The sequence below is a fragment of the Cupressus sempervirens genome, chromosome 6 (assembly GCF_028749045.1).
Source record: "Cupressus sempervirens isolate cs-2001-9-10 chromosome 6, ASM2874904v1, whole genome shotgun sequence".
Taxonomy (NCBI): Eukaryota; Viridiplantae; Streptophyta; class Pinopsida; order Cupressales; family Cupressaceae; genus Cupressus; species Cupressus sempervirens.
The window spans coordinates 273,760,675-273,786,183 of NC_143123.1; the positions used below are offsets into that span (position 1 = coordinate 273,760,675).

A 25,509-nucleotide genomic window follows, 5' to 3' on the forward strand; every position below is an offset into this window, starting at 1 on the left:
ATAGGAGAGTCCATTTGGCTCAAGAGGAGGATGCAAAAAGTGACCAAGGGGAAAGAGGAAATTCTAATCTAGAGAGAGGAGAGTCTTTGATGTTCAATAGAACCCTGCTATCACAAAGAAAGAACCTCCTCAAAGAAAGACATTATTTAGAACTCTCTGCAAGGTAAGAGGTAAGGTATGCAAATTTATTGTAGATTCCAATTCAACTAATAATATAGCCTCTATAAAAATGGTAGAGAAGCTTGGATTGAAGAAGTTGCCTCATCCTAACCCTTATAAGGTTTTATGGCTAAATAAGGAGCAACGAGTCATAGTAAATGAACAAGTTCATGTTCAATTTCAAATAGGGGAGTACAAAGACACGATTGTCTGTGATGTTGTAGAAATGAATGCTTGTCACCTATTGTTAGGAAAGCCTTGGAAATTTCATGTCAATTCTAAGCATGATGGAAGGAGAAATGTTTACATCATCTCCAAAAATGGGAAGGAATACATCATTAGACCACTGCCAGAAGATAAGGAGGAGATCCAACATGCATCTAGTGTGATGATGGTTGGAGAGAAGGAGTTTTTGAAGAGACTCAAGGTGAAAAACACCCCTTGCTTTTCCATAGTAGTAAAGCCAAAACTTGGAGAAAAAGGAAAGGAGTTAGGTCTGTGAACCAAGTAGGAGTTAGGACATGCTAGAGTGGGGTCAACCCAAGATATTTTAGAATCTTCAAGAACCTAGTAAAGGGTATCTGGAAAGGTGAAAATAAACAAGTATTTTTACAGCTAAAAAGGAGGAATCGAGAGCATTATAAATAATGAAGAAGAAACTTAAATCCATACGGCTTCACCTCTATTTACAATTTGACTTTTTTGTGTGTGAAATATGACAATATACAAAATTTCCAATCACATTTTCACTTAAAAAAGAACACCAAATATACCTTTGGTACAATATCTTCTTTAGATTCTTCACTATCAGATTCTTCAGAATTGCAAGCTCTTGTGCAGAAAAAAGATGAGATGTACTAAGTAATTTTTTATGGGAAAAAAATAAACAAATCAACTATCAAAAAAAAAAATTATGAAATTCAATTTCTTTATTATGTACTGAAGACTTGGCTTAACCTTGGAGTACCTCATCAGAAGACTCGTCCTCACTTGATTCTTTTTTACCATTTTTTAAAGCTGCAATAGACCCATTCTGCACTACAACTGAGTTATTCTTTCCTAAAGCACTTGGTTTTTTATGTGTTTCCTATAATGCACTTTGAATAATATTAAACAAAAATTTCTTATCTCTCTTTCAAAAAGTACAAAAATAAATTATAAAGTGAAAAACATCATGATAGTATAACAATATTTAAAGATAAAAAACAAATATCTATTAATGTTATGCTAGAAAAGTACAATGAATGTCTTCATCATTTAGAGAGCACAAATTTTTTTGTTTGATTTTCAATTTGAAATAAGGCATTTCAATTAACCATTTGTTCACTACTGAACATCAAAATTCTATAAGCTTGTGATTCCACTGAAACATGATTTTGTTCTATAGATAATTATCCACAACAAAATGACTAACCTCCTCCTCAGAAGAATCCTCATGCTAGAATATTTTGTTGGCAGCTTCTTTGCGATGGCAAGATTTTTTCTTATAGGATGATTCACCTTTATCTATAGAGCATTAACACAAAAATGATTACCATAAAGTCAAAACATATGTTATATTATCAATATGATCCCAAAAAGAAACAAAATAACTTGCATTCTTCAGATCTGGTATTTTTTTCAACATAAATGTTCTAGTTCACTCATTTAAAATCTTAGTAGGAGGGGTATCACAATAGTTAGATATGTTATTGAAACCAAACTTGACCCTTTAGGAGTGATCATGACTTTCCAAGTCATCAAAGTGAAAAAATTACAAAAATTGTCAATGACAACTTTGATAGCAATATTAGAAAGTCATTGTTGGTCTGATTTTCAAACCTAATTTTTTTTTAAATCATGGTGATAAATCATTTGAATTCTTAGGTTTCCCTAAGTCTTGCCCTGTCTCATTTGTTATCAGAGTCTATTGATTTCTCCAGGTTGATCTCCTAAAAACACCCATGATATTGTCCTAGGTCTGAAATTGATGGCATCCCTTTTGAATTTATCAGGAGTTGTAAAATGTTTTAAGTTGGTCCTCTATGTTCTTACGGTGTGAGAATTCATGTAACAACGGAATGCCTTTTGTTTTTGTTTTCTGTGGCCACACTTTTTGATACAGCAAAGAGGCGTAGAGGATTATCGTGCCTGGAAAAGCTCTCGTACGGGCTTACGAGTAAATGCCTTGAGCAAAGGAGTAGGGAAGCCTACAATGTGACCTACGCGTATGCACCTCAATGGGTAGCATAAAGGTGTAAAGCATGATCTGAAGGGCACGTGAGGGTATCACGGTGTTACGAGTAAAGGTTTTTTCGTAAGCACAGAAGCAAGGTTTCATGGTGTTTACGTGTCTACGATTCTTAGGTTTGCAAACAACCATAAAGCTTTGTTCTTAGCGGTGAGGGAATCATGTGGGACCTATTCAAGTGTTAGAAGGGCCCAGTTATAGAAAATCAGATGGAGACACAACATTTATGTCAGATGGGCCCATCCCTCATGGCATATGACTTAAGCCTTTGATATTACGCCCTTACGCTTGTAGGTTAAGTGCATGAATGAAGAGCTATTTTTTCTTTCCTTTGTGGTTACAGATCCAGTCTCAGCGTGTAAGCGTAAAGAGGCGAGAAGGAAAATCAGTAAAAGGGGTTTACGCTCATACGACAAAAGGAAGACGTGAGATCGTAATAGCAGTTGAGAGGGCTCTCTGGTGATACGAATAAAGCTGAGTCGTAAGAGTGGGAGATAAATTTTTGAAGCCTTACGCTGCTCCAGGAAATGAAGTAAGCGGAACAACGTAGAAGGAATTTCCAAGGTCTCCGCAGATACGTGCACGTAGGAGTGTAAAGGCAACCAGAACGGCTTGAATGAGCATTTTATGCTCGCATGAGGAATATTAAATCATAGAGGCGGAGATACATAGTAACAGGGCTTGAGATCCTATGGGGTAAAAGGTTTCATAGGAATGTAAAAGGGATTTGTAAAACATTGTAAGAGCATCATTACGTTCCTACGATTAGGGCATTTAGAAGCTTTCTCCGAGTGAGCGTAGAGATCCATCAAGAGCTTTTCTAGCATCACGAAGATTGAAGGTGAAACTCAGCGTAAGAACGGAAGGTAGTCATATAAGAAAGAACTTTTGATGTATCATGATAGATAAGCAAAAAGGACAAAACTACTGTAACCAAGCAAAGTAAGGTTTTGAAAAGTATAATCAGAATCAAATTTTGCGGCTGATATACCTTGATGACGAACTTGCGATCATAAGTTTTAAAGCTCATGCATGCTAAATCTATTAAAAAGGTTGGAAGATATATAATTAAAACATCAAGGATTTATCTAAATTACCAGCCTCAAGAAGCTTGTTCCTGTGCTGTTCTGAAGTTTTAAAAGCTACAGAGCTCTATGTATCCTGTGAAGTTGCAGAAGAATTCAAAGTAAAAAAAATGGCCGACCAAGAAGTTGAAGAAGTTCACGCAGAAGAATTCAAAGTCAAAGATGAGGGTGATGATGTGGTAGAAGTCGCACCAGAAGGAAAAAGGAAGAAAATTGCTGTCAAAACAGAAAAGAAGAAAAGGGTCAAGAAACCGAACAAGCATGCAGAAGACTGGTTAAAACTTCTTCCAGGGTCGTCAAATGTAATTTCTGCAACTGATCATATATTCAGAGACCCTTATGCTTTTGTTCGAGATGCTGAATGCCCTAGAATTACCGGCTATGATCTTTTCATGTACTTTTATCAGAATAGAATACAAAATGTGCCAGTATGTAACCCTTGGAATAGAAATATGGCAAAACTAATTTTTCCAGAAGTGTTCGTTGATGTTGACCTATTGAAGGCCCTAATAAAGTCATACAATCCAGTAACTAGGACTTTTCACAGGCATAATGGGAGTGTATTATGTACATTGGACAGAACTTCTTTTATTGAAGCTTTTGGATTGATGGGACAAATGGATGTACCTATTGACATAGAAGAATTACAAGGAAAGTTTGATAGGAATAAAACCTATTTTGTAAACAATGTCATGCTGTCGCACATTCCTTACAGAGTTAAGAAGGTAGGGTTAATTCCAAGAAAGGTGGGAGATTTTTTACCTCTGAGTAGGTTCAAAAATTATTTCAAAAACATAGTTTATGGGTTGCACAAAGTATTGGGAAGTGATGGCATAGAGGATTGTGTATATGGTTCTCTTTTTCTAATGGCATGCAACATACAAGATCCTTTTCATCATAAGGAGTATGATTATGTGGCCTTTATCATTGACAGTATGCACATTTAGATCTGTGACACTAAGAAAGGAGAACTAAAAGATTTCAAGTTCCACCATTACTCATTATTGATGCACCTTATATTGTATAGGAACATTGGGTACATCAGTGGGGACTTCATTGATCAAACTTTTGATGAATTTGGTGAGTTACCCGTGCAACTCTGGACTCATATCTGGCACAAAGATTTCTTCTATTCAAATGCTCTAGTTTTTTTCAATTTGTTCAGTTCTGTTATTATGAGCCAGCTAGATCATACTCTCTTTAGGGCACCCAATGTTTTGAAGACTCTGCTTAGGCCCCTTTTCTTAGATGAAAAAACAAAATTAGATCATAACTGGGGAAGCATATTTTTGTTTAAAGAATGTACTTTAATCAGAGTTTTTGCATGCCCATAGCCTCCTCATCTATTGCCTAAATATCTACCCCCTAGATTGGCCATTATTGAATTCTTTTGGTAATTATTGTTGATGAATAAAGAAATGACCCCTCCCTCACTGCATAAGCCTACTTTTGTGTGTAGAACCTTTAAGGTAGGAGATTTTGAAATAGGCAAGAATGCTTTTGAGGAATTGAGTGACTATTTAGGTTAGTATAAATTTGCTACTGGGCCCTATAGGGTATATGATCCTGACGGTTACATTGTAAACGAGGTTAAGACCATTAGGGGTTTTGTTCTACTTCCAAGTAAGCCTATCCCTGTAGAGGACCTAATTGCCAACATAGTAGCAACAGGGGAGGCAGATGAGTTACTGAGGAAATATGAAGAAATAAGGAAAGTAGAAAATGCTCTGAAGAGGACCAACCCTAATTTTAAGGGTTTTTATACAAAAATCCCATATCCTAATAATTTGAGGAAAATGATTGAAGATTTTGATCATATTATGTTACAAATGCCTCATGAGCCAGAGGGAGAAGAAGCCGTTGTAAATAGAGAATCCCCTAAACTAGATACACAATTAGAAATTGATTTGGAAGAAGAGCAGCCATCAACTTCAGCCTGGATACCACAAGCAAATAAAAGACAAAAGACAATGCACATCCCTGAAAAGGTGGTAAGCAGAGCTATACAGGTCATGTCTGGAAGTAGTGAGTATTTTGCTGATATTAGGTAAAATTATTTTCATCAAAGGGCCACTGAAGCAGGAAAAGCTTCTACTGACATGCAAATTGCAGCGTCAAGGTTGGATGACAGGCTTATTCAATCTGAGAAATTCATGGAAGATGATGATTTTATTAAATCATCAGAATTTAAAAGTTTTCTCTATAAAATCAAACAAAATGAACTCACATTGAGTCTCATGCCAGGAGAAGATCCAGAAAAAAATAAAGAGTTAGTTGAAAAACTATTGGCTTATGACCCTGAAAGTGAAACAATGACTGCCGCAGAAGCTAGGGAATTAGTACATAGGAGTGGTATGATTCTAATACCACATTGGGATATTGAGAAAGCTTTTGTGTTGGACCAAATGAGAAGACAAGATAAGGCCATTAGTTATGAAGCCACTAGCAGTGAAGGTTTTAAAAGAGGGTCAGGTTTTAATGTGGACACTAAAACCCTAGTAGTATGGAGTGTGGCCCCTGATACCAAGAAGCCTAAGATGATGGATATAGAAGAAACTGCTCAGGGAAATATGATTGTGTGGACATTGGAGAGCACTACTGGGAAGGAAATCTCAAGTTTGGTAAAACATTTTTCTCTAATGAATGAGGAAAAGGTTGATGAAATTGAGGATAAGTTAGCTACAATGTTTAATGAATGCCTTGATATCAGGAGAACATAGGAAGAAGAGCTCAAAATGAGCCATGTACAAAAACAAAGAATAGAGGAGTTGGAGGAAAAAATTAAAATTCTGGAAATAGAAATAAAATCCCTCAAAGAACAGCTCAAGATAGCAGCAGAGGCAAAGCATGCACCAAGACAAGATGAAGAAAGAAGGCACAAAGTAGAAGCAGAGGCCCAAATAGAAGAAATGCTCATGGAAACAACAGTGTTAGTGCCTGTGATTAGTGTGGAAATAGAAGTTTCCCAGGTTGACAATAATACCAAGAAAACTGTTTTGATGAATGTATTAAATCATAGAATCAACATTCTGAAAAGAATATCTCAGGATACTTATAATACATTCGTCAGTCTACAATCTGTAGAACAGGTATGCATGGGTGCAGTTAGGTGGCTTGAGCCTATTTTTCAACAGTGGGGACCCTATATGCAATTTTTTGACAGGTTGATACCCTTGTTAGCCAAGAAGCCAGATCTCCTAAATAAAGTTATTACTGTGAAGGAAGGTATGGACAAAGTGAAAAAATTATTGCAAATCTTCACAGGGAAGTTGGTAGTAATCCAAAGTAAATTAAAAATGCTAATAAATGGTTTCTATTCTTTGATTCCTTTTGTTATCGATTCTAATGATAAGTTAAAAGATTTTGATGAGTGGTCTAATTCTTTTGATCACATTATAGACTTGCCACAAATGGTGTCCATCCTCCAAGATGGTATTGATGGATGTGTTTTCAATGAACTAATTGATACCCTTTTCAAAATTGAAACTGAAGTGAATAGGTTTATCATAGAAGGAAGGGTGATTACTGATGCCAGGTGGCAGAAAACAGTGGATGAATTAACAACAGTTAAAGAATGTGATTGGCCCACTAAAAGAGAAATATTTTTCTAGGAAGCAATCGCAAAAATCAAAGTGCTACCAACTGGGAGCAGTTAGAGAAAAGGACAAAATTGAAGATTTTATGCTCCAGCTGTCATTTACCTTCCATTTTATTTGTTTTGGTTTTGTTTGTTCGGCTCTCTTTTGAAAAGGGATAATTTACCAAATTTTTGTAAAAGGACACATGTCACTCTCTTTAGCCCTAAGCTTATTGCATCTCACACTATTTAAGTGAGATCCCAAGGCTAAAGAAGGGTCCGAATTCTTTTTCTTCTAAGTATTGTGCTCAGTCTAGTTTTTGGTCCAAATTTTGAAGGCAAGTTTGTAATGTGTTTCTCTGTCAAATTTTTTGAAAATACATGAAGATAGAATGAACTGTTTTTATTTCTGAAGGCTATTCTGAGTTTATTGTAAAAGGATGTACCATTTTCAAAGGAAATTTATACAAACTATGAACTGTACCCATATCAGTTCTTTCTAAATTTTGTCTCCTGCTCAATACTTAGCTACCTTGATGTTGTATGAGTAAAAGCCTGTGCAATTGAATGCAACCTAGTTAGGTTGTATATCCATCTATCATTGTTGTTAATTCAATGGATTAAGTAAAAGCTTTGATGAATGTGATAAGATTACTTAAGTATTGAAAAGGATTTTGAATGATAAATTCTAATAAGAATTACTGATACAATTTGTTGTAAGGCAACAAATTAGATCTTAGATTTTGCTATAGACTCTGAAACCCCAATGGATTAGGCACTGATAAAGTTATTTCAGCTGAAAGAGAAGTATCTTAAAAATGGTTGTTCAAATGCATCATCAAATCAAATTTTACTTTTATTTCTTGTAGATCTTCAAAGTTGGCCAACACTTGTCTGCATGAAATCTTTTTAGCTTCAGTTAGCCATTGTTGTTGAAAACGTCTGTAGATCTATAGAAGATTTCTTGGCCATATCTATTTATGGGATGTGTTTTGACAAGTTAGTAAGAATTATGTATATATTTGAGGATTTTGAAATGAGAATTAGAATGAAACTAAGAATAATCCTCATACAGTAGTTTCATATTTGAACCATCCCTGGGTATACCCACCCTAGTTGTGTAGAGCCAAAAGAGTAGAAAACCATTTGTGGTTTTGTTGAAGTTGGGTCCAAATACCTTACATATGCAATTGTTGATAAGAGTAGGCTAGTCTTTAGATTTTGTATGTACTGTCATTATGGTATTAAGATTTTTGTGGCTTAGTAGTTTTAGTACCATTTATAACTCCAACAAAATGACAACTCTGTTGGGGAATTGTCCAACACCTCTGTGAAAAGTACTGCAATTTCTTTGGTCCTGCTGTTTACATGTGTGTCATGTGATCTATATCTTGCCCGTGGTTATAAGGGAATCTTTTAGTGTCAAACCTTGAGAATTTAAAGAAGATAGAGCCCAAGTACCATTGCTACACACTGACGTATCCAGCCTATCCAAGTGTCTTATCTAAACAAGCAAGAGTTTTAGTCTTACGACATCAGTGATTGGTCTATCTGTGCTGTATATTTTTGTTCCTACTTGTGTGTCAGTTTCTTTTGATCAGCTAAAAGTCTTATTTTTTTTTTTCCCGAAATAGGGTGGCAACTCAGTCAAGGTTTTGAAGCTAGTGCTTATTGTAATAAAAAGATAAATATGGCTGACAAGAGGAAAAATACATGAGCTTACATGAGAGCCAATCCCGATGTATCAATGTATACTGATTTACCCCAAGGTGGTAGGAAGAACCAAAATAAGAAAAAGACAGATCCAAATCCTACTTGGAAACCCAGAGGTAATGCATCTGTCAATTCCCGTTATCAACCAGTAATAGGAAGAGAGTCTTCTTCGCTTAGCTCAGAATCCGAAACTACAAGACTTTTAGGAGGCATTTTCAGTACCCCTTTACCAAATGAGAGAGTTTTTCAAGATAAGGACATGTCTACTATGGGAGTTGCTTCATTATGACCAAATCCTGTAGCTGATATAAATTATAGGCTAGGATTTAGGAGTTCATCTGATAATATTTTTAATCCCAGAGTAGCCCCATACGTAGAACCAAACCTTATAGATCTGGATGACCCTGCTGATTCCGAGGCAACTTCTGCAGATCCTAAAGAAGTGCACTCTGAGATAGAATTTTTGAAGAAATGGATTGCTGAGGAAGAAGCTAAATGCATTCATCTTGAAAAAGAGAAGGAGCAAGCCATCTTAGATGCCATAATAGAAAGAGATACTCTATTAAGAAGGATGGCTGCTTTGAAAGAGCAAAATAAAAAATTAGAAGAGAATACCACAACTCTCCATAAGGATGTTTTTGGAGATATTGATAATCTGAGAGCTAAAGTGAAAGAATAGGAGAAACATCTAAATTGAAGGCAAGAATCAGTTATTGCTCAAGTTCAAGCCTATAAACCTGTTCAAGTTGATCCTGTAGAGCCCACTGCAAAAGTTCTAGATAAAGGGAAAGGCAAGGCTATAGGAAACCAAATAAACAAGCCTCAAGCTATACCAAGCAAACCTATACAACCCTCCATGTCGAAGTTAGATCTAGATCTTGAGAAGGCTCGAAAAGAGAGGCAAGATCTTGCAAAAGAACTTGAGAAGGTTGAAAATGAAGCTCAAGCTGCAAAAACTAGAAGGAAAATCCAATTCATAAAGTCTAATTCTGCATTGGCTTCATGGCCCAATTTTTCTATCCCACCTGCAAATCCTGCACCAGTTAGTGCTCCCACAATTTCAACCCAGGGAATCCCCCAATCTGCCCCTAACTCATCCCCAAATATTGGCACCCAAGTCTCATTTGTCCCACCACAATAGTCCCAAGCTGCTCCCCTGAGTCAAGCTAATATAGCTAGCACCTCAAATGTCCTTGGTTTTCAGAAGAAACCTATATACTTGGAAAAGTACACATAGATATCATTTGCTGGTATTCCTGGTGCCCCCCATCCCATATCATTTGATTTAAGGGATAAAGTGGTTAAGTTTTCTGGAAATAATGCTATTATTGGTGAAGAACATTTGAGGACTTTCATTGACATGTTGAATGATTATGAAGTTGAACACAACGACATGGTAATGAAATTGTTTGTGCATTCATTAATAGAGGATGCAAGGGATTGGTTCAAGAGGTTGCTTGATGACAATATTACCTCATGGAGTGATATGGAAAAGTTGTTTAAAGAGCAGTATGGGGACAATACCAATGCGAGATTTATGTTGAACGAGTTCAACAATATCAAGAAGAATCCAAATGAGTCCACATTTGATTTCAATGTGAGATTCCAAAAGGGTATGTACAAACTTTTTCAATTCATGAGGTTAAATGAAGATGTCTATCTCACAACCTATTTCAATGCTTTTGATAGCAAAATGGCTTATCAATTGAGGGATAAAGATCCTAAAACCTTGAGAGATGCCTATAGAGTTGCAGTAAATATAGAAAATAATAGAAAGGCATCTGGCAAACTAGGTAGGAGGGATGATCCTAAACTTTTTAATTCTAAGAACAATAATAAAAGGGAGGGTGACAGAACCCCTATAGGAAAAAAGCCTGAAGAACCTACTATAGGCCAGGTTTTAGAAATGCTCAAGAAGATGAATCCCACTAGTTTCAATAAGCCACATGTTGCTAAAAGACCCCCTGTGAATAACAACAATTTCAATAGACAGCCTAGGATGCAAAATTACCCTTATACTACTCAGTGGAAAGATGGTAAACCAGTTTCCAACCAGACCCAAAATGTGAAGGACAAGGGTACTCCAGACCCCCTGCAAAGGAACACTATAAATATGAATGATGATGTACCATTGTGCATTATATGCCAATCACCTCATTCTGCTAATTATTGTGCTGTTGCTCAGTCATTTTCCCAAGCCCAAGGAGTGCAAGCTGAAGAAGAAACTAAAGATAAAAGCCATGACGATATAAGCTACAATATGGTGAGCATATATGATGATTTGATAGATTCTGATTCAGAAGAGCCTGAAAATGATGTTACTAGCCAAAGAATTGCTTACTAGCTACATCATTAGCAAGTACTCTCAGATGATGAAGGGTATGATGCAAATAAGGTATGCAGTACATTTTTTGATGTGGGTCTCACAAGTCTAAGAATGCCCTCTAAGGAGGAAATTGATAGAATTACAGCCGAAATGATTTCACAAGTTCATAGAAATTATAATTTGAGAAATAGAACAATAAAAAATGATGCAAGAAAGCCATCTAGTGTCTTCATCAAGGACATCACTCATAAGATAAATGATCAAGACAAGAAAGTCCATGTAGATATGCCTAAAATCAAGGAGAACAAGGGTAAGAAATGGGAACCAAAGAAGAAGGTTCAATTTCAGATAAGTGAAGTAACAAAACCAGTTGTGCAACCGAAGAAATCAAAACTGGATGTTGTAAAGCAAAATGTGGTGCCTACTGCTCAAAAGACTTTGACTCCGAGTACTATTGTAAAACCTACAGTGGTTGAACCTATTGATATGATATCCATGTTATCTCAAATTACTGTAAAAGTGCCCCTGTCTGAAGTTTTTAGAATTGAAGAACATAAGAATAAGGCTTTGTCGTGGTTGGGTGGAATAGCAAACAATAATATTATTATTGACCAAACTATGCCCCAACAGACCCCATTAGTAATAGAGGACAGTGGTATCATATCCCAGATTCCTCAAATGTTTCTAGATGATTCCTCAGTGGCATTCATAGAAGATATTGATCCTTTTTTCCTCAGTCTGATCATAAAAGGGAAGACCCTAAAAAATTGCATGATAGACTCAGGAGCTTCCAACACTATAATGCCTTTCAAGGTAATGGAAGCCTTAGGATTGAAGGTAGATACCAAGCAAGGTAGGTGCAGAGGGATGGATGCTAGAGAAGTCCCAATCATAGGTACTATAAATGCCCTACCATTCAAATTGGCTGCATATCCTGAAGTAGAATTAACCATGTCTGTCCTTGTGGTAGATATACCTCCACATTATGGAATGTTACTCTCCAGAAAATGGAGTGCTGCCATGGGGGGAAGCCTAAAATGTGATCTAACTTATGCCACTTTTCATATAGGGGACAAAGCTATCAGGCTAAATAGGGAACCATGGGTTAACCACATCTTAGGTGAAGAAATTGACACAGATACCACTTGTTTCCTAGATACTGGGATTAATGCTTTCAGGGCTGAATTAATTATCTAGGAAGTTGAAAATTTACTTGCTATCATTGAGAATGAGGTTGAATGTTGCATGAATTCACCAAAATTATGGACAATGTTCTTTGATGGGGCTAGTTCTAAAGAGGGTGCAGGGGCAGGTGTAGTCTTTGTGTCCCCTGAAAATAATACTTTTAGGTATTCATTCACCTTGAAGTTTGCCTGCACTAATAATATTGCAGAGTATGAAGCATTGCTGCTAGGGCTCAAAGTTGCCATACATCACAAGATTAAGAAATTATATGTTATAAGGGATTTTGAACTAATTATCTCTCAGATCAAAGGAACCTATTCATCAAAAAATAGGAGACTGAAACAATATAGAAATGCAGTCTGGGATCAGATAGAACTCTTTGATGCATTTGGGATCGCATGGAGAGATAGAACACAAAATAAGATGGCTGATCTGTTGGCAAATGTAGCCATCAAGCCAAAAGAAATATCATTTGTAGGAATCTCCTAGATTGAGGTGCAAAACAGGCCTTCCATACCTAAGAATATTGAAAATTGGCAGGTTTTTGAAGATGATAAGGATATTACAAATTTTTTGTTAAATGAAGACAAGTATCACGGTCAGGAGATGGATTGTAGTGGACTGATTGAAACCATAAATGGGAAGGAAACTATTTTTGGTCAAGAAATAATGCAATTAAAAACAAATAAGATGCCAAAGGGGTTAGTAGTCTTGGAAAATATTTTTGATAATCAAGACAGAGTAAAATTTAGAGTAAATGACCCCAAACCCTAGGAGTTAGAAGAAATAAACTTGGGTACTGATGAAGTTCCTAAAAGGGTTTATATTGGCCAACATTTGCCTATTGAAATCATGAAAACATTGATTGACCTACTTAGAAAATACATACATGTTTTTTCTTGGTCATATGATGACCTTAAGGCTTACAGGGAGGATCTTTTCCAGCATGTCATACCATTGAAGGAAAATGTAAGACCGTTTAGGCAAAAACTGAGACCAATCAATCCTACCCTTGCCCCAAAAATGCAAGAAGAACTGACAAAACTGAGAGATGGTGGAATAATCAAACCAATCAGGCATTCCACCTGGGTTTCAAACCTGGTTCTTGTTAGGAAGAAGAATGGAGATATTAGGCTTTGTGTTGATTTTAGAAATTTAAACATTGCATCTCTGAAGGACAATTATGGCTTACCTAATATGGAAGCCACGTTACAACAAGTGACTGGCTCTGAATTGATGTCAATGATGGATGGCTTTTCTGGATATAATCAAGTTCTATTAAAAGAAAGTGAACAGTTCAAGACAACCTTCACAACCCCTTGGGGAACATATGTGTATGTGAAGATGCCTTTTGGCTTGATTAATGCAGGAGCTACTTTCCAAAGAGCCATGGATGTAGCATTTCATGAATATATTGACAAATTTATGGTTGTGTACCAAGATGATCTTACAACGTATTCTAACAAGGTTGAGGATCACTGCAAACACTTGGAAAAAATCTTTATAAAAGCCTTGGAATATGGGGTATCTTTAAACCCAAAGAAATGCACATTCGGGGTCATAGAAGGAAAGTTATTAGGACACATAGTGTCTAAGGATGGGGTAAAAATAGATCTTGAGAGGGTAGTAGCTATTGAAAAAGTGCCCAAAGCAAAAAATGTGAAAGGAATTCAGTCCTTTTTTGGCCAGGTCAATTTTCTGAGGAGATTTGTTACCAATTTTGCTGAAATTAGTAGACCCATCTCAAAGATGCTCAAGAAAGGAGCTGTTATAGATTGGAATGGTGAACCCTTACAAGCATTCCAAGATATAAAAACTACAATAAAGAATGCTCCAGTATTGAGGACCCTAGATTATGCAAAGCCCATGCATATTTTCTCTTTTGCATCATTCCATACTGTAGCTGCAGTCTTATTACAGAAAAATCAAGAAGGATATGAGCAGCCTATTGCCTTTTTCAGCAAGTCCCTGTAGCCTGCTAAACTGAAGTATGAAATAAATGAAAAGCAAGCATATGCTTTGGTAAAGGCTGTAAAAGCTTTCAGAAGTTATTTGGTAGGTGCTATTGTTGTCACTTTTGCACCTAGTGCTACAGTCAAGGATATATTCTCTCAGCAGGAAGTGTCAGGAAGGAGGTGTAGATGGATCAATAGAATCCAGGAATTTAACATTGATATACAAATAACAAAATTAGTAAGAGGTCAAGGTTTGTCAAACTCATGGCTGAAACTAATCTAGAGGCAAATCAAATAAATTTGGTAAATGATGATCTCAAAATTGACTTATGTGACATGGACCAATGTGATTGGTACACCAATGTCATATATTATTTGCAACATATGGAAGCTCCTCCCCATCTTCCTGACAATGAAAAAAGGAATACTAAATTGCAAGCCATCAGGTACATAATTGTCCAAAATAACTTATGGTGGAGAAATTTTGAGGGAATTCTGTTGAAATGTGTGGATAAAGAAAAGGCAAAAGAGATTTTGAAAGAAATGCATGCTGGAGTATGTGGAGGACACTACATGACCAAAACTACTGCACATAAGATAATGAGGGCTAGATTCTGGTGGCCTTCTCTGTTCAAGGATGCTCAAATTATGGTTAGAAAATGTGATCCTTGTCAGAGGTTTGTTGGAAAGCTGAAATTCTCAGGAAATACTCCATTGAAACCAGTTGAGACTCAAACACCTTTTCAACAATGGGGTCTGGACTTCATAGGAGAGATTTTCCCCAAGTCTAGCACTGGCTATTCTTGGATTTTGGTTGCTACTAACTACTTTACAAAGTGGGTAGAGGCTATCCCCACAAGAAATGTGACAAGTAAGGTGGTAAATAATTTCCTGTTGAATAATATTATTTCTAGATTTGGATGTCCACAGAGAATTGTCACAGATAATGCTATGTGTTTCAGATCTGAGGAGTTCATCAAATTTTGTGATAAATATGGAATGACAAGATCATCATCTGCTCCATATCATCCATAAGGGAATGGACAAGCTGAGTCCACAAATAAGAGCCTGTTGAAGGTCATTAAGAGAACCTTGGATGATAATAAAAAGGCATGGGATTCCAAGTTACAGTTGGCAATATGGGCTGACAGAGTAACTGTAAAGAAAACAATTGGTGTAGCTCCATTTGATTTAGTGTACAGAATTCAAGCCAGAATGCCTTAGAACAACTTGATGGGACTATACAATTACATCTAGTTATATGATGAAGATACCACAGATGAAATGCAAGAAATAATGGATGAATTGGTAGGATTGACTGAAACCAGAAGAGAAGCATCTTTGAGGAACCAAAAGTTGCAATTGCAAGTCAAAACACTTTATGACAAAAGAACTGTAAGCAGAAAATTTGAAAATGGAGACCTAGTCTTGATGTGGAATGCCAGAATTGAAGATAAAGGAAAACATGGCAAATTTGATCCTATTTGGTTAGGCCCATATCTCATTGAGAATACTTGGGGTGAAGATTCTTATATAATCAAAGATATATCTGACAATATTCTTGAATTGCCAGTTCATGGACAGTTCTTGAAGAGGTATTTTTCTTGAAAAATACTTATTTTCTTCCATGAATAGTAGTTTTAGGGTTCCTATCATTTTGCTTTCTCTGTAAATCCTTGTAAGTATCCTTGTGCAGTTTAGTTCTTTGTTTTTGTGTGTTGCTTTGTGCTCTCTGAAGAAGTTGTCATCTTACCAAATGTGTGGTCTGCTTTCCCATGGATTCTAAATTTCTTGCATAGACTCGAGTAGTCTATCATCCCTAGACAGAGCCACTGTTGGTCTAATTTTTAAACCTAATTTTTAAAAAAATCATGGTGATAAATCATTTGAATTCTTAGGTTGCCCTAAGTCTTGCCCTGTCTCATTTGTTATCAGAGTCTGTTGATTTCTCCAGGTTGATCTCCTAAAAACACCCATGGTATTGTCCTAGGTCTGAAATTGATGGCATCCCTTTTGAATTTTTCAGAAGGAGTTGTAAAATGTTTTAAGTTGGACCTTTACGTTCTTATGGTGTGAGAATTCACGTAACAACGGAATGCCTTTTGTTTTTGTTTTTTGTGGCCATGCTTTTTGATACAGCAAAGAGGCGTAGAGGATCATCGCACCTAGAAAAGCTCTCGTACAGGCTTACAAGTAAATAAATTTAGCGAAGGAGTGGAGAAGCCTACAATGTGACCTACGCGTATGCACCTCAATGCGTAGCATAAAGGCGTAAAGCATGATCTGAAGGGCACGCGAGGGTATCACGGTGTTATGATTAAAGGTTTTTCCGTAAGCATGGAAGCAAGGTTTCATGGTGTTTACATGTCTATGATTCTTAGGTTTGCGGACAACTGTAAAGCTTTGTTCTTAGCAGTGAGGGAATCATGTGGGACTTGTTGAAGTGTCAGAAGGGCCCAGTTGCAGCAAATTAGATGGAGACACGACATTTATGTCAGATGGGCCCATCCCTCGTGGCATATGACTTAAGCCTTTGATATTATGCCCTTACAATTTTAGGTTAAGCGTATGAACGAAGAGCTATTTTTTCTTTCCTCCATGGTTATGAATCCAGTCTCTGCGTGTAAGCGTAAAGAGGCGAGAAGGAAAATCAGCAAAAGGGGTTTACGCTCATACGACAAAAGGAAGACGTGAGACCGCAATAGCAGTTGAGAGGGCTCTCCGGTGATATGAATAAAGCTGAGTCGTAAGAGAGGGAGATAAATTTTTGAAGCCTTACGCTGCTCCAAGAAATGAAATAAGCGAAATGACGTAGAAGGAATTTCCAAGGTCTCCACAGATACATGCATGTAGGAGCGTAAAGGCAACCAGAATGACTTGAATGAGGGTTTTACGCTCACACGAGGAATATTAAATCGTAGAGGCAGAGATACATAGTAACAGGGCTTGAGATCCTACGGGGTAAAAGGTTTCGTAGGAACGTAAAAGGGATTTGTAAAACATTGTAAGAGCATCATTATGTTCCTACAATTAGGGCATTTTGAAGCTTTCTCCAAGTGAGCGTAGAGATCCATCAAGAGCTTTTTTGGCATCACGAAGATTGAAGGTGTAACTCAGCATAAGAATGGAAGGTAGTCATATAAGAAAGAACTTTTGATGTATCGCGACAGATAAGCAAAAAGGACAAAACTACTGTAACCAAGCAAAGTAAGGTTTTGAAAAGTACAATCAGAATCAAATTTTGCGGCTGATATACCTTGATGACGACCTTGCGATCATAAGTTTTAAAGCTCATGCATGCTAAATCTATTAAAAAGGTTGGCAGATATATAATTAAAACATCAAGGATTTATCTGAATTACCAGCCTCAAGAAGCTTGTTCCTATGCTGTTCTGAAGTTTTAAAAGCTACAGAGCTTTGTGTATCCTGTGAAGTTGCAGAAGAATTCAAAGTAAAAAAAATGGCCGACCAAGAAGTTGAAGAAGTTCACACAGAAGAATTCAAAGTCAAAGACGAGGGTGATGATGTGGTAGAAGTCACACCAGAAGGAAAAAGGAAGAAAACTGCTGTCAAAACAAAAAAGAAGACAAGGGTCAAAAAATAGAACAAGCATGCAGAAGACCAGTTAAAACTTCTTCCAGGGTCGTCAAATGCAATTTCTACAAACGATCATATATTCAGAGACCCTTATGCTTTTGTTCTAGATGCTGAATTGCCTAGAATTACTGGCTATGATCTTTTCATGTACTTTTATCAGAACAGAATAGAGAATGTGCCAGTATGTAACCCTTGGAATAGAAATATGGCAAAACTAATTTTTCCAGAAGTGTTCGTTGATGTTGATCTATTAAAGGCCCTAATAAAGTCATACAATCTAGTAACCAGGACTTTTCATAGGCATAATGGGAGTGTATTATGTACATTGGATAGAACTTCTTTTATTGAAGCTTTTGGATTGATGGGACAAATGGATGTACCTATTGACATAGCAGACTTACAAGGAAAGTTCGCTAGGAATAAAACCTATTTTGTAAACAATGTCATGTTGCCACACATTCCTTACAGAGTTAAGAAGGCAGGGTTAATTCCAAGAAAGGTGGGAGATTTTTTACCTCTGAGTAGGTTCAAAAATTATTTCAAAAACACAGTTTATGGGTTGCACAAAGTATTAGGAAGTGATGGCACAGAGGATTGTGTATATGGTTCTCTTTTTCTAATGGCATGCGCCATACAAGATCCTTTTCATCATAAGGAGTATGATTATGTGGCCTTTATCATTGACAATATGCACATGCAGATCTGTGACGCTAAGAAAGGAGAACTGAAAGACTTCAAGTTCCACCATTACTCATTATTGATGCACCTTATCCTGTATAGCAACATTGGGTACATTAGTGGGGACTTCATTGATCAAACTTCTGATGAATTTGGTGAGTTACCTGTGCAACTCTAGACTCGTATCTGGAACAAAGATTTCTTCTATTCAAATGCTCTAGTTTTTTTCAATTTGTTCAGTTCTGTTATTATGAGGCAGCTAGATCATACTCTCTTTAGGGCACCCAATGTTTTGAAGACTCTACTTAGGCCCCTTTTCTTAGATGAAAAAATAAAATTAGATCATAACTGGGGAAGCATATTTATGTTTAAAGAATGTACTTTAATCAGAGTTTTTGCATGCCCACAACCTCCTCATCTATTGAATAAATATCTACCCCCTAGATTGGCCATTATTGAATTCTTTTGGCAATTCGTGTTGATGAATAAAGAAATGATCCCTCCCTCGCTGCATAAGCCCACTTTTGTGTGTAGAACCTTTAAGGTAGGAGATTTTGAAATAGGCAAGAATGCTTTTGAGGAATTGAGTGACTATTTAGGTCAGTATAAATTTGCTACTAGGCCCTATAGGGTATATGATCCTGACGGTTACATTGCAAACAAGGTTAAGACCATTAGGGGTTTTGTTCTGCCTCCAAGTAAGCCTATCCCTGTAAAGGACCTAATTTCCAACATAGTAGCAACAGGGGAGGCAGATGAGTTACTGAGGAAATATGAAGAAATAAGGAAAGTAGAAAATGCTCTAAATAGGACCAACCCTAATTTTAAGGGTTTTTATACAGAAATCCCATATCCTAATAATTTGAGGAAAATGATTGAAGATTTTGATCATATTATGTTACAAATGCCTCATGAGCCACAGGGAGAAGAAGCCGTTGTAAATAGAGAATCCCCTGAACCAGATACACAATTAGAAATTGATTTGGAAGAAGAGTAGCCATCAACTTCAGCCTGGATACCACAAGGAAATAAAAGACAAAAGACAATGCACATCCCTGAAAAGGTGGTAAGCAGAGCTATACAGGTCATGTTTGGAAGTAGTGAGTATTTTGCTGATATTAGGAAAAATTATTTTCATCAAAGGGCCACTGAAGTAGGAAAAGCTTCTACTGACATGCAAATTGCAGCATTAAGGTTGGATGACAGGCTCATTCAATCTAAGAAATTCATGGAAGATGATGATTTTATTAAATCATCAGAATTTAAAAGTTTTCTCTATAAAATCAAACAAAATGAACTCACATTGAGTCTCATGCCAGGAGAAGATCCAGAAAAAAATAAAGAGTTAGTTGAAAAACTATTGGCTTATGACCCTGAAAGTGAAACAATGACTGCTGTAGAAGCTAGGGAATTAGTACATAGGAGTGGTATGATTCTAATACCACATTGGGATATTGAGAAAGCTTTTGTGTTGGACCAAATGAGAAGACAAGATAAGGCCATCAGTTATGAAGCCACTAGCAGTGAAGGTTTTCAAAGAGGGTCAGGTTTTAATGTGGACACTAAAACCCTAACAGTATGGAGTGTGGCCCCTGACACCAAGAAGCCTAAGATGATGGATATAGAAGAAATTGCTCAGGGCAATATGATTGTGTGGACATTGGAGAGCACTACTGGGAAGGAAATCTCCAGTTTGGTAAAACATTTTGCTCTAATGAATGAGGAAAAGGTTGATGAAATTGAGGATAAGTTAGCTGCAATGTTTAATGAATGCCTTGATATCAGGATAACATACGAAGAAGAGCTCAAAATGAGCCATGTACAGAAACAAAGAATAGAGGAGTTGGAGGAAAAAATTAAAATTTTGGAAACAGAAATAAAATCCCTCAAAGAACAGCTCAAGATAGCAGTAGAGGCAGAGCATGCACCAAGACAAGAGGAAGAAAGAAGGCACAAAGTAGAAGCAGAGGCCCAAACAGAAGAAATGCTCATGGAAACAATAGTGTCAGTGCTTGTGATTAGTGTGGAAACAGAAGTTTCCCAGGTTGAGAATAATACCAAGAAAACTTTTTTGATGAATGTATTAAATCATAGAATCAACATTATAAAGGAATATCTCAGGATACTTATAATACACTCGTCAGTCTACAATCTGTGGAACAAGTATGCATGGGTGCAGTTAGGTGGCTTGAGCCTATTTTTCAACAGTGGGGACCCTATATGCAATTTTTTGACAGGTTGATACCCTTGTTAGCCAAGAAGCCAGATCTCCCAAATAAAGTTATTACTGTGAAGGAAGGTATGGACAAAGTGAAAGAATTATTGCAAATCTTCACAGGGAAGTTGGCAGTAATCCAAAGTAAATTAAAAATGCTAACAAATGGTTTCTATTCTTTGATTCCTTCTGTTATCAATTCTAATTATAAGTTAAAAGATTTTGATGAGTGGTCTAATTCTTTTGATCACATTATAGACTTTCCACAAATGGTCTCCGTACTCCAAGATGGTATTGATGGATGTGTTTTCAATGAACTAATTGATACCCTTTTCAAAATTGAAACTGAACTAAATAGGTTTATCATAGAAGGAAGGGTGATTACTGATGCCAGGTGGCAGAAAATAGTGGATGAATTAACAATAGTTAAAGAATGTGATTGGCCCACTAAAAGAGAAATATTTGTCTGGGAAGCAATCATATAAATCAAAGCACTACCAACTAGGAGCAGTTAGAGAAAAGGACAAAATTGAAGATTTTATGCTCCAGCTGTCATTTGCCTTCCGTTTTATTTGTTTTGGTTTTGTTTGTTCGGCTCTCTTTTGAAAAGGGGTAATTTACCAAATTTTTAAAAAAGGACACATGTCACTCTCTTTAGCCCTAAGCTTGTTGCATCTCACACTATTTAAGTGAGATCCCAAGGCTAAAGAAGGGTCTGAATTCTTTTTCTTCTAAGTATTGTGCTCAGTCTAGTTTTTGGTCCAAATTTTGAAGGCAAGTTTGTAATGTGTTTCTCTGTCAATTTTTTTGAAAATACATGAAGATAGAATGAACTGTGTTTATTTCTGAAGGCTATTCTGAGTTTATTGTAAAAAGATGTACCATTTTCAAAGGAAATGAATATAAACTATGAATTGTCCCCATATCAGTTCTTTCTAAATTTTGTCTCCTGCTCAATACTTAGCTACCTTGATGTTGTATGAGTAAAAGCTTGTGCAATTGAATGCAACCTAGTTAGGTTGTATATCCATCTATCATTGCTGTTAATTCAATGGATTAAGTAAAAGCTTTGATGAATGTGATAAAATTCCTTAAGTATTGAAAAGGATTTTGAATGATAAATTCTGATAAGAATTGTTGATACAATTTGTTGTAAGGCAACAAATTAGATCTTAGATTTTGCTATAGACTCTGAAACCCCAATGGATTAGGCACTGATCAAGTTATTTCAGCTGAATGAGAAGTATCTTAAAAATTGTTGTTCAAATGCATCATCAAATCAAATTTTACTTTTATTTCTTGTAGATCTTCAAAGTTGGCTAGCACTTGTCTGCATGAAATCTTTTTAGCTTTAGTTAGCCATTGTTGTTGAAAATGTCTGCAGATCTATAGAAGATTTCTTGGCCATGTCTATTTATGGGATGTGTTTTGGCAAGTTAGTAAGAATTATGTATATATTTGAGGATTTTGAAATGAGAATCAGAATGAAACTAAGAATAATCCTCATACAATAGTTTCATATTTGAACCATCCCTGGGTATGCCCACCCTGGTTGTGCAGAGCCAAAAGAGTAGAAAACCATTTGTGGTTTTGTTGAAGTTGGGTCCAAATACCTTACATATGCAATTTTTGATAAGAGTAGGCTAGTCTTTAGATTGTGTATGTACTGTCATTCTGGTATTAAGCTTTTTGTCGCTTAGTAGTTTTAGTACCATTTAAAACTCCAACAGTCACCAAGAAATGATTGGGGATCGATGAAGAAAGTTGGTATTTGGACAATAGAGTTATATAAGCTCATTTGAAATCATTTTGAGGGGTTGGAGTTCCCAGTGTATGAAATATTGACTAATAAAGAAAATTGTTAGATGAATCATTCCAAGTAATTTCTTAGTGAATTAATTAAGTTTCCATTTTATGTTTTGGTAGTTGTAAATAAATTTTTTCTTCCTGGCTAGTTCGCTGGCCTAGGTAGAGTAGTTGGTGCAGGAGCCCCTCACACAACCAAGCCAATGGTGCAACTTATGAAGACCACAAAGACAACTAGAGGAAATTAAGGAATCAATTGTCAAGTTATAAGAATTAGACTAATATGATGATTCAAATATTTGTAATGTCCTTAATAGGACTAAATGAAATTCTAATGGACTATCATTATCCAAGCACAAATAACATTGGAGTGTTTAGAGTCTAGGAATGTTAGTGATCATAAAAGATTGAGATTTGGTTAATGGTCTTTTTGTTTAAAGGGATTGCATAAAATATATGTTGACATTAGTTTGAGTTTTTTCTATTTTAAAACCAAACCATTCAACTAACCAATTACAGTTGTATTGGTTTTGAGTTAGTTTTAGGCATTTCTGTATTTTTGTTTTGAGTCTCTATTATAAGAGAGACAGTTGGGTAGAATGAGGATCATCCCATGAACATAGAGGCCTAACCTTCATGAGATGAAATTGTTAACATGCATTATAAATTTCTAACAGTGCATATATAGTTTTGTGGGGTGCAAAAGTGATCACAGGTTGAAGATATATTAGAATTGAAAGCCTATACAGTAGGGAATATTCTGCCTAAATGTGGAGTGAATCCTATGTTGGAAAAACATATAAGCATATACAACAGGGAATATTTTGTTGCTTTATGTGAACTCTACTTTGCAGATTCTCAAATATGATAATAAAAGCATTCAAATTTGATATGTGCTTCAATCTTTTAGTGAAACTTTCAAGACTTACCTCATAGCTGTTGGAGGCTTTGGAGGTCTTTGAGCTCCCATTTCTATCTTTTTCTATTTTAAACCTTACAAAGATAGAGAAAATGTATACACTTCAGAGAAGTTGATGGAGGTCATCTAAATTATCAAATTCCTATTAAAATGGAGTTCAATTTATTACGCTATAAGGTAGTTGACTTCATGTGAAAAATGAATCTACGATGACAATAAAATACTTAAGAAGAATTCATTACAGGTAGTAATATAAGAAAGATAATAAACTTATAAAGTATAAATCTCATATCAACTACAAATTATACTTACTAAATAGTGCAGAGACAATTCTTCTATAAATTGGGCAGAGCAAGCTTTTGAATAAATTATACTTTGAAACAAGGAATCACTATTTGGCCTACAATATACACCAACCATCATGCACTCCTTGAATTTAACATAGAGTTTAGTAGAGGATAATCACTACAAAGGAAAAAAATAATTCCATATTAATTGCATAATACTTACTACCTAGCACATAGGAAGTTCTTCTGGAAAAGTTCCACAAACCTCAATTAAAACTTTGTGAATTGCCCATTTCCTACTACATAGACTCCTTCAAGTTAAAAGGTAATCAACCAAGTTGATTTGATAAAATGAACCATAGATTATGTACAAATAAATATAAGCTTGAGATTTAATATAGAATATATACAAAAGCCAATATAATTCCTATTAATTTAATAAATATGCTTACCCATTAGTGATCTACTTGTAAAGGGAAATTCCATATAAATCCTAGATCAACCTTCTTTGTAGGGTATTCGTCAAGTTTTATGCCAGTACATTACTATGCACCAGTTTGTCAACTAGTTTCTCCTCTATTGAATTCTTCATGTAATTGCACAAGGGTCCATAGTTCATGCATGTTTTACCATATCTATGCAAATATCCCTGATAGAACTGAGATCTTATCTATGGAGACTAAAACACTCAATACAAGCTTAGGGGAGACTACTAGAATCCCCAATGTGGCATTTAGCTGTGGGATTGAAATATGAGGACCTAGTTTTATAGGTTAAGCATTTGTTGGAATATATTATGTAATGGGGTTGGGGACGGGGCCTATTTTATTCACCTCACAAATTGGTAAACTCGTTAGAACAAAACTTCTTACTACTTGGTGGACTACACTATTTCTCCCCCCACACAAGTTAATTTATATTGGGCCAAACACCATTGAGGTAGTCATTGAAGAAATCCATGAGCTATTCTCCTTTTCTATGGAACATATTTATAGAGACCTCATACTATATTGGGATAAAGAAAGTTTTTGTTGATGGGGTTCTTCTTCCCATCCATCCCAAGGTTTGGAGTATTGATGTTCAGGGAAATGGGAGAACTATCATCTATTTTGGCACCACCTTGACCTATATTGTAGAGCCTACATACTAGATAATCCTTGTAGCATTCAGAATGACTGTTGTATCTGAGAATAAAACTTGCATAGAGCTAATTTGATCTATGATTCAATGTCTCAGGTATTGCCAGACTCTAATTACCAAAGCTTACAATTATTTTCAAGGGTTGCACAATATTTAATTCTCCTCCTTTAAACTATTTCATCAACGTTGTTAATGAAAAGTGCTTGACATTATAGGGTGTCTCTTCTCTTACTATTTTCTCTATTCTTGGTAAGATTTTGTAGCAAATTTTTTTTATCATGTATGATAGGGAATTTTATAGACTTGATTTTGCTCATATTGATTGTCCCACATCTTAGGATATACATTTTTCTTGAGATTATTGTCATCTGAAGTGCTATCATTATAGATAAAAATTCATTTTCCTTTGATTCTGACTATGCTCCTTAATGTACATTTGCTAGCCATAGCATCTGTTAGACAAAAAGCTTGTCAGTTACACTTTAATTTCTAAGTGATTATATCTATATGCCAAGTTTTATGAAAAATAAAACTAAGAATAATTTGAAGTATTGGAAAGAAAACCTTGATAGTGACTCAAGGACGATGACAAAGTGTAGCACAAGGTTCTTAAAAATAAGAGGACACATTTCAGAAG

General features: G+C 35.9%; 1 pseudogene; it reads left to right on the forward strand.

Moving 5' to 3' along the window:
• LOC149552292 (aspartyl protease family protein 2-like) overlaps positions 1-25,210 on the forward strand; it is a 48,114-nt pseudogene extending 22,904 nt beyond the window's left edge.
• Positions 25,211-25,509: the final 299 nt, after the last annotated feature.